This window comes from Drosophila virilis, unplaced genomic scaffold, assembly GCF_030788295.1.
Source record: "Drosophila virilis strain 15010-1051.87 unplaced genomic scaffold, Dvir_AGI_RSII-ME tig00002287, whole genome shotgun sequence".
In the NCBI taxonomy this organism is placed as follows: domain Eukaryota; kingdom Metazoa; phylum Arthropoda; class Insecta; order Diptera; family Drosophilidae; genus Drosophila; species Drosophila virilis.
The window spans coordinates 10001-19775 of NW_027212906.1; the positions used below are offsets into that span (position 1 = coordinate 10001).

The 9775-nt window shown below is 37.5% G+C and overlaps 2 non-coding genes across 2 annotated transcripts; both read left to right on the forward strand.

The window, feature by feature from the left end:
• The first annotated feature begins 116 nt into the window (after nucleotides 1-116).
• Nucleotides 117-295, forward strand: LOC116650206 (5.8S ribosomal RNA). The gene has a single exon (XR_004303187.1). It is a non-coding gene; the product is annotated as a 5.8S ribosomal RNA (ribosomal RNA).
• A 363-nt stretch (nucleotides 296-658) lies between these two features.
• Nucleotides 659-4616, forward strand: LOC116650208 (large subunit ribosomal RNA). Its single transcript, XR_004303189.1, has one exon. It is a non-coding gene; the product is annotated as a large subunit ribosomal RNA (ribosomal RNA).
• The last annotated feature ends 5159 nt before the right edge of the window (nucleotides 4617-9775 follow it).

Genomic DNA, 9775 nt, shown 5'->3' on the forward strand with positions numbered 1-9775 from the left:
ATTTAGGTATAAACAATTTTATTGAAGGAATTGATATATGCCAGTAAAATGGTGTATTTTTAATTTCTTTCAATAAAAACATTTGTGACGTAATGAAATAAACCAATATAAATTATCACTCTAAGCGGTGGATCACTCGGCTCATGGGTCGATGAAGAACGCAGCAAACTGTGCGTCATCGTGTGAACTGCAGGACACATGAACATCGACATTTTGAACGCATATCGCAGTCCATGCTGTTTTGTACTTTAATTAATTTTATAGTGCTGCTTGGACTACATATGGTTGAGGGTTGTAAGACTTTGCTAATTAAGTTGTTTAAAATTTTTCGAAGTTTTAAGCATATGGTATATTATTGGATAGATTATGTGTGTCCCTGATATGCATAAATTTATTCATAATATTAATATATATATGGATGTACTACTCATTGTATATTTTGTATGAGAAAACTGAAGAATTATATTTTCTTTTTTCAAATCAAATAATACTGAGGAATGTCTAGCATAAAAGAAAAATATATTTTTCCTTAATCTAGAATTGCCTCTTATTAATGATGTGTGATAAAAGAATTGTTGTAAAATTTATGGAACTTCAGAACAAAAGTATTATCCATTATATTGAACAATAAATAATGTTCAATTAACATTGTTTTATACAACCTCAACTCATATGGGACTACCCCCTGAATTTAAGCATATTAATTAGGGGAGGAAAAGAAACTAACAAGGATTTTCTTAGTAGCGGCGAGCGAAAAGAAATCAGTTCAGCACTAAGTCACTTTGTCTATATGGCAAATGTGAGATGCAGTGTACGGAACATCAACATTCTAGTATGAGAAGTTAACGATTTAAGTCCTTCTTAAATGAGGCCATTTACCCATAGAGGGTGCCAGGCCCGTATAACGTTAATGATTACTAGATGGTGTTTCCAAAGAGTCGTGTTGCTTGATAGTGCAGCACTAAGTGGGTGGTAAACTCCATCTAAAACTAAATATAACCATGAGACCGATAGTAAACAAGTACCGTGAGGGAAAGTTGAAAAGAACTCTGAATAGAGAGTTAAATAGTACGTGAAACTGCTTAGAGGTTAAGCCCGATGAACCTGAATATCCGTTATGGAAAATTCATCATTAGAATTGTAATATTTTAAACAATATTATAATAATAGTGTGCATTTTTTCCATATAAGGACATTGTAATCTATTAGCATAAATATTTATCATAAAATTATGTCTGATTGCTTATTTGAATTATATGCTTGGCATTTTAACATAAAATAAAAGATATAAATTTGATAAAGTGCTGATAGATTTATATGATTACAGTGCGTTAATTTTTCGGAATTATATAATGGCATAATTATCATTGATATTTGTGTTTATTATATGCATTTGTATGATTAACAATGCGAAAGATTCAGGATACCTTCGGGACCCGTCTTGAAACACGGACCAAGGAGTCTAACATATGTGCAAGTTATTGGGATATAAACCTAATAGCGTAATTAACTTGACTATTAATGGGATTAGTTTTTTAACTATTTATAGTTAATTAACGCAATCCCGGGGCGCTCTATATAGTTATGTATAATAATATTTATATTATTTATGCCTCTAACTGGAACGTACCTTGAGCATATATGCTGTGACCCGAAAGATGGTGAACTATACTTGATCAGGTTGAAGTCAGGGGAAACCCTGATGGAAGACCGAAACAGTTCTGACGTGCAAATCGATTGTCAGAATTGAGTATAGGGGCGAAAGACCAATCGAACCATCTAGTAGCTGGTTCCTTCCGAAGTTTCCCTCAGGATAGCTGGTGCATTTAACTGTTGTATAAAATAATCTTATCTGGTAAAGCGAATGATTAGAGGCCTTAGGGTCGAAACGATCTTAACCTATTCTCAAACTTTAAATGGGTAAGAACCTTAACTTTCTTGATATGAAGTTTAAGGTTATGATATAATGTGCCCAGTGGGCCACTTTTGGTAAGCAGAACTGGCGCTGTGGGATGAACCAAACGTAATGTTACGGTGCCCAAATTAACAACTCATACAGAAACCATGAAAGGCGTTGGTTGCTTAAAACAGCAGGACGGTGATCATGGAAGTCGAAATCCGCTAAGGAGTGTGTAACAACTCACCTGCCGAAGCAACTAGCCCTTAAAATGGATGGCGCTTAAGTTGTATACCTATACATTACCGCTAAAGTAGATGGTTTATATTACTTGTAATATAAATTTTGAAACTTTAGTGAGTAGGAAGGTACAATGGTGTGCATAGAAGTGTTTGGCGTAAGCCTGCATGGAGCCGCTATTGGTACAGATCTTGGTGGTAGTAGCAAATAATCGAATGAGACCTTGGAGGACTGAAGTGGAGAAGGGTTTCGTGTGAACAGTGGTTGATCACGAGTTAGTCGGTCCTAAGTTCAAGGCGAAAGCCGAAAATTTTCAAGTAAAGAAAAATCTAAATATATTTGTCATCTAACCGATTTTTATACACTTGAATAATTTTGAACGAAAGGGAATACGGTTCCAATTCCGTAACCTGTTGAGTATCCGTTTGTTATTAAATATGGGCCTCGTGCTCATCCTGGCAACAGGAACGACCATAAAGAAGCCGTCGAGAGGTATCGGAAGAGTTTTCTTTTCTGTTTTATAGCCGTACTACCATGGAAGTCTTTCGCAGAGAGATATGGTAGATGGGCTAGAAGAGCATGACATATACTGTTGTGTCGATATTTTCTCCTCGGACCTTGAAAATTTATGGTGGGGACACGCAAACTTCTCAACAGGCCGTACCAATATCCGCAGCTGGTCTCCAAGGTGAAGAGTCTCTAGTCGATAGAATAATGTAGGTAAGGGAAGTCGGCAAATTAGATCCGTAACTTCGGGATAAGGATTGGCTCTGAAGATTGAGATAGTCGGGCTTGATTGGGAAACAATAACATGGTTTATGTGCTCGTTCTGGGTAAATAAAGTTTCTATCATTTATGGTAGTTTCTTGTTCCCCGGATAGTTTAGTTACGTAGCCAATTGTGGAACTTTCTTGCTAAAATTTTTAAGAATACTAGTTGGGCTACCAATTAGTTCTTTTAAATTATAACGATTATCAATTAACAATCAATTCAGAACTGGCACGGACTTGGGGAATCCGACTGTCTAATTAAAACAAAGCATTGTGATGGCCCTAGCGGGTGTTGACACAATGTGATTTCTGCCCAGTGCTCTGAATGTCAAAGTGAAGAAATTCAAGTAAGCGCGGGTCAACGGCGGGAGTAACTATGACTCTCTTAAGGTAGCCAAATGCCTCGTCATCTAATTAGTGACGCGCATGAATGGATTAACGAGATTCCTACTGTCCCTATCTACTATCTAGCGAAACCACAGCCAAGGGAACGGGCTTGGAATAATTAGCGGGGAAAGAAGACCCTTTTGAGCTTGACTCTAATCTGGCAGTGTAAGGAGACATAAGAGGTGTAGAATAAGTGGGAGATATTAGACTTCGGTTTGGTATCGACAATGAAATACCACTACTCTTATTGTTTCCTTACTTACTTGATTAAATGGAACGTGTATCATTTCCTAGCCATTATACGGATATAATTATTATGTCTTATGGTATTGGGTTTTGATGCAAGCTTCTTGATCAAAGTATCACGAGTTTGTTATATAATCGCAAACAAATTCTTTAATGAGAGAATGCATTTATGTATTATTGATTTAAAAATTTGGTATAACTCCAATTACTCAGGTATGATCCAATTCAAGGACATTGCCAGGTAGGGAGTTTGACTGGGGCGGTACATCTCTCAAATAATAACGGAGGTGTCCCAAGGCCAGCTCAGTGCGGACAGAAACCACACATAGAGCAAAAGGGCAAATGCTGACTTGATCTCGGTGTTCAGTACACACAGGGACAGCAAAAGCTCGGCCTATCGATCCTTTTGGTTTAAAGAGTTTTTAACAAGAGGTGTCAGAAAAGTTACCATAGGGATAACTGGCTTGTGGCGGCCAAGCGTTCATAGCGACGTCGCTTTTTGATCCTTCGATGTCGGCTCTTCCTATCATTGTGAAGCAAAATTCACCAAGCGTTGGATTGTTCACCCATGCAAGGGAACGTGAGCTGGGTTTAGACCGTCGTGAGACAGGTTAGTTTTACCCTACTAATGACAAAACGTTGTTGCGACAGCATTCCTGCGTAGTACGAGAGGAACCGCAGGTACGGACCAATGGCACAATACTTGTTCGAGCGAACAGTGGTATGACGCTACGTCCGTTGGATTATGCCTGAACGCCTCTAAGGTCGTATCCGTGCTGGACTGCAATGATAAATAAGGGGCAATTTGCATTGTATGGCTTCTAAACCATTAAAAGTTTTTAATTTGTTTTATTAACGACAATGGATGTGATGCCAATGTTATTTATAACATAGTAAATTGGGAGGATCTTCGATCACCTGATGCCGCGCTAGTTATATTTTAAAACATTATTTAATACAATGTCAAAGCCTAGAATCAATTGTAAACGACTTTTGTAACAGGCAAGGTGTTGTAAGTGGTTGAGCAGCTGCCATACTGCGATCCACTGAAGCTTATCCTTTGCTTGATGATTCGAAAAAAAGTAACACTAGACGAACATAATTCGTATAATTGGGTTATACATTCGCTTAAAATATATTATCAATTTATAATTGTTATATATTTATTGATGTTTGTATGCCTACTCTACGAAATTTGTTCATCTACGTTGCTTTCAATTAAATTTTATATGTAGCATAGAACAATATATATATATTCAATACTTAAAACAATATTGATATATATATTTATGAAAATATGGAATTTGACGGATGGAATATATAAAAATATATATACACAATATCTATATTGAAACTTCAATAATTATTGAGGAGAGCATATAACAAAGAATAATATGTATATATATACAATACTTAAAGCCGTATTGATATATATGTATTTATATATACATGAAATTTTGGAATTGACGGATGGAATATATAAAATATATATACACGCATACCTGAATTAAAACTTCAATTATTATTGAGGAGAGTATATAGAATAGAATAATATTTATATATACAATGAACACTTAAGGCAATATTGATATATATATATATATATATATATATGAAATTATGGAATTGACGGATGGGAATATATAGTATATATATATATATATATACATAGCTAATTAAGACTTCAATTATTACTTAGGAGAGCGTATAACATACAACAATATTTATATACACAATATACTTAAGGCAATATTGATATATATATATATATATATATGTGAAATTATGGAATTGACGGATGGAATATATAAAAATTTATATAAACAATACCTATATTAAAACGTCAATAATTATTGAAGAGGGGAGCATATAACGTAGAACAATATTTACAACTATACAATATTTTGAAATTTTTGGATGAACAAAAATATATAAAATTGTTACCAGTATTAAAACTTCAATTATTTTTTAGGAAAGCATAGAACAATATATATATATATATTGCATTATATGTTATATATATATATATATATATATATATATATATATATATATATATAACATATAATGCAATATTGAAATATATACATACACATACAAGAAAATATGGAATTGACGGATGGAAATCATCAAATACAGAAGAAACAGAATACTTACATTTTTTTATTCCTATTCTTATTAGCCTCTTCTAAAACATATTTAAATTTTATATGATACGTGATACAGAAATTTTGCTTGGATGTGAAGAAATGTATATCTTAATATTAATAATACAAAAATTGAAGACTATTCTGTAACATACATAATTAAATTGTAACTTAAACAACATTAAACTGTATATATAATAATAATAATATAACAATTTGACATTTCGAAAATACATTGGAAAATAATTGTGACTATGAAATTTTTATATATTGTATATTGATATATGATTATTAATATACAAATAAAATTATAAATGACATTAATCTTTATATATTATATATAACCTTTAACAACTTATATAAAATTATATTGAATTGTTATAAAAATAGTACATGAAAACGTTAAAATGAATAAAAGCATTTGGAAAAAATATCGCCATTATAGATGATGTGTCAAAAAACCTATATAGGGAGTGGTGTCGCGCAAGGCATGTCATATGAAAAATTTTAAGTACGGTAAATTCGTATGACTGTGGAGTGTTGCCTTGCCGGCATGTCAATTATGTTTATATAAGAAGAATAATGAAGTTATAAAAGTGTATTATTAAATTAGTACATGAAGACATTAAGGTGAACGGTAGCATTTGGCAAAAATATCGCCATTATAGATGATGTGTCAAAAAACCTATATAGGGAGTGGTGTCGCGCAAGGCATGTCATATGAAAAACTTTAAATACGGTAAATTCATATGACTGTGGAGTGTTGACTTGCCGGCATAAGTCAATTATGTTTATATAAGAATGTCATATGAAAAATTTTAAATACGGTAAATTCATATGACTGTGGAGTGTTGACTTGCCGGCATAAGTCAATTATGTTTATATAAGAATGTCATATGAAAAACTTTAAATACGGTAAATTCATATGACTGTGGAGTGTTGACTTGCCGGCATAAGTCAATTATGTTTATATAAGAAGAATAATGAAGTTATAAAAGTGTATTATTAAATTAGTACACGAAGACATTAAGGTGAATGGTAGCATTTGGAAAAAATATCGCCATTATAGATGATGTGTCAAAAAACCTATTCATTTTTTTTTTTTTTTTTTTTTTTTCATTTTGTTTATTGATTTAATACTATCCATCGTGGACAACCATTAAATTGTATAATTATAAACTTAGCTTATGTGTATTTCATGTATTGAGCTTAGTATAGTTGTTATTCTTAGAGAGAGTTAAATGGCTATGTTATTCCATGACAGAAGGTCAAATGGCTATATTGTTCCATGGGAGATCCAGTGGGTGGGCTCTGCAGAGTCTTCTCCTTTGTTGGCTGTTGTCTAGCAGACAAATGGCTAGTGTGTTGGGATGGTTGTGTAATCGCTTGATATATCGTCTGCTGCTTTTGGCAATCTCGTCTTTTACCCAGGGGAACTTGAGAACATCGTGGATGGTGGCGTTATCATGATATATGTGTGCGTTTGTAGCGATGCGTAATGCTTTGTTTTCGAAAGTTTGAATGATCCGGATATTGGACCTGCAGGCTGTACCCCAGAGCTGGATTCCATAGGTCCAGATTGGTCTGATGATCGCCTTGTAGGTCAGAATCTTGGAGGAGGTGGAAAGCCTTGATCTCCTGCCCATAAGCCAGTAGTAGGCTTTTAGTCGCTGCTCACACTGGTTTCGCTTTTTTGTTAGGTGTGCTCTCCAGGTGAGTTTCCTGTCTAGCGTTATTCCCAGATATTTAGGATTGGGTTCTTCTGGTATTGTGACTCCGTCTAGTTGAACTGGTGGACAGTTACCCGAGCGGAGTGCAAAGGTAGTCGCAGTTGACTTGTCACCATTGACTGTAATGTTCCATCGCTTTTGCCAGTCGTTGACGAGGTTCAATTGCATCTGCATCAGTGAGCTAGCTTCGCCAGGTGATTTCGAGATGGTGAGAAATGCCGTGTCATCGGCGTACGTGGCAACGCGCACGTTTGGGTTCCCAGTGACGGGCAAGTCAGCTGTGTACACGTTATAGAGCAGCGGACCCAGAACACTTCCTTGAGGGACGCCAGCATGAATGTGTTTGGTGTTGGACACTGTATCCCCACATTTAACTCGGAATGTTCGGTTCTCCAGATATGAAGCCAGAAACAAGAAGTAGGCGTGTGGGAGGTTACCCTTGAGCTTTTGCAGGAGTCCAGGATGCCAAACTCTGTCAAAGGCTTGTTTGACATCGAGGAATACGGCGTAGCAATATTTTTTCTCCTCAAATGCGTCGAGGATAGTTTGAACAACTCTGTGGCATTGTTCCGGGGTTCCGTGACAGCGCCTGAAGCCAAATTGGTGATCCGGGATCAGACCGGCCTCGTCCAATACTGGCAAAACTCTACTCAAAAATACTCTTTCTAGTATCTTTGAGAGCGCTGGCAGTAAACTAATCGGGCGATAGGAGGCCAGATTATCTTCAGGTTTACCAGGCTTAGGTATCATTACTACTTGTGCACTTTTCCATTGCGCTGGGAAGTAGCCGATTTCCATGCATTTGTTATATATTTTGGAGATGAACGAGATGCTTCTTTGCGGTAGTAGCTTTAATGCCATTGCATTGATACCATCATCGCCTGGGGCTTTTTTGTTGTTTAGCGCAGTTATGTATTCCGCTATCTCCTCTTCATGTACCGGTGGAATCGTTTCCGTTCCTTCGGGCGGTACACTTAGCTGGTGTGCAGTTTCGGATGCTTCTTCTGACGTGCACCTGCTGAAAGGGGTGAACACAGTTTCTAAGTGCTCGGCGAAGGCATTGGCTCTGTCAGATTCTGTTCTACACCAACTGCCATCAGTTTTTCTTACTGGGTTGATTCTTTTCTGTGGCCTTTTAATGTGCTTGGTTACTTGCCACAGATTGTGTTGTGGGTCGTTAGGGGCAAGCTGCGTAAGAAAACTATCTAGGGCATCTTTTCTCAGAATCTTGAGTGTCTCTTTCAGTTCCTTGGTGATTCTATTTAGGACTGTCTTGTCCCTCGGGTTCCTGGACAGGAACCAGACCCGCCTCAGTCGCCTTTTTTCAGCAAGCAGCTCGGCCACTTGTTGTGACCAGAGGTGAACGTCTCTATTTTCAACTCTGGGCCGGCTTGAGAGTCTTGGCGCCGCATGTGACGCCGCATTGTGGATATGAGTTGTTAGCTCTGTGACTGCCGCTTCGATGTCCTCCGGGCTATTTAGTGGGGGGCTGGGATTGGTGCAGTTGTCCAACCAGGTTTGATATTTGCCAATATCAGTGGCTTTATATATAAGCTTCTTGCGGGCAGACTTCCTCATGGGTGCAGCAAATATAGAGATGGCTATGGCGCTGTGATCAGACAGGAGGTCCTCTACTTCTCTGACTTGGATTCTGCCAGTATCCAAACCACGAGTTATCGCGATGTCCAGGACGTCTGGCACCTTATATGGGTCTGTAGGCCAGTATGTAGGTGCGCCTGTACTGTGGCAGTCGAGGTTTCTTAACCGGGTTTGCCTGAACAGCGCGTAGCCTTTAGGGTTATTTGTTCTGGAGCCCCACCAGGTGTGCTTGGCGTTGAAGTCTCCACCTATTAGAAACCTTGTGCCTAGGCTGTCCATTAGCGTCCCGAATTCTTCGTCCCTAGCATTGTGCTTGGGGGGGCAGTAGGCAGCGGCTATTGTGACGTCTCCCAGCGTGGTACTCACTCTTATTTTTGCGCATTGGATCCACTCCTCCAGAGTTGGGGGCAGGATCTCATAGCTTATGTTGCTGCGAATTAGAATGGCAGCTCCGCCGCGGGCTCTCCCGTTGGGGTGATTGGCTGAGATCAGGTCGTAGCCTCGTAGGCAGAAGTAAGATCTTTCAGAGAAATGGGTTTCAGATATGAGGAGAATTTCGGTATTGTTGGTCTTGCAGTAAAGCTCAACCTCAGGCCTGTTTTTGCACAGGCCGTTAGCATTCCAGATCGTGATCTCTAAACCTTCTTGCATAATGTGGAGCAAACAGTTTCCAGCATCTGTGTCATTTGACCTAGTATTTTATCCATCATTTTTTCAAACATGACCTCTAGCCTTGTCACTATCGCATTAAGTTGATTG